The sequence below is a fragment of the Trachypithecus francoisi genome, unplaced genomic scaffold (assembly GCF_009764315.1).
Source record: "Trachypithecus francoisi isolate TF-2019V2 unplaced genomic scaffold, Tfra_2.0 Lachesis_group5, whole genome shotgun sequence".
NCBI classification, from domain to species: domain Eukaryota; kingdom Metazoa; phylum Chordata; class Mammalia; order Primates; family Cercopithecidae; genus Trachypithecus; species Trachypithecus francoisi.
Genome location: NW_022681470.1, coordinates 93370038 through 93371023, shown reverse-complemented (window position 1 = coordinate 93371023; position 986 = coordinate 93370038).

The following is a 986-nucleotide window of genomic DNA, read 5'->3' as shown; positions in this document are numbered from 1 at the left end:
AGCCTGGCCCCTCCCGAGAGCCAGCTGCAAAATGGACCTGGCCAGAGAGGAAAGTAGAGATGAATGTGGTGCTGGCCTTTGCAGCCAGCAAGGCTGTGGGGTCTTTGCTGTTCCTGCCCCCCACTACCTTCTTGCCCCCTACTACCTTCTTTCTGGCTGAAACTAGGATAGAGACCCAACATTGGCTGTCCAGCCCCCAGCCCTGCTCCCCCTTTCAGGCCTCTCTGGGAACCACAGAAATCTGGGACCTAGTGTCCTGGCAACATAATGAATGCACACACAGCTCTGGTATCTGTTTTAAATTATCCATTAAAATAAGTACAGTTCTGGGGAAAAAAATTAAGTTGACTGGGTGGGGTAAGCAGTAGAAAGGGACTGAAGGGGGAAGGAACCCAGGCAGTGCTTGGGTCCAAAGGAAGGGGACAGGAGATGGAAGGGGGAAGTGCCTGGCTCCTATTCTTGGCCTTCTTTAGGGGACTGTCGCTTGTTGCTTGGGTCTAAAACCGAATGCTTGGTTTTGAAGGGAGATATATTGGGGCAAAAGAAAGCAAAAAAGGGACCCCCAAACTCCTTGATCCCTGGCCTCAAATTGGGGGCAGAAAGGAAGTCAGGTTCCAGAACTTTGTTCCCCCCAGGGAACCCGGGCATTCCTTCTCCACCCCACTCCTGGCACACTGAGATGCAGCTCTGAATGGGCTGCCCACGTGTGGGGGGGGGGGTTGGGGTGACTCACTATTACTACTGGGAGGACAGGGGGAGCCAGTGGTGGAAGAAGGGTGAGTCACACTGATGGGCACCAGCCTCAGCCCTCCCCCCACTTTCCTGGCTCCCAGCCCTGCCTGCCTGACCCTCTCCCTTGCTTTGCACCCACTTCCCTCTCTTTCTCTGCCACCCTTTTGCCCACCCACTCTCCCTCCTTGGCTCTGCCCTCTAGCCCAGAAGGTCTGAGGCAATGGGGGCAAGCTTGGAGCCGGCAGTACTGAGCA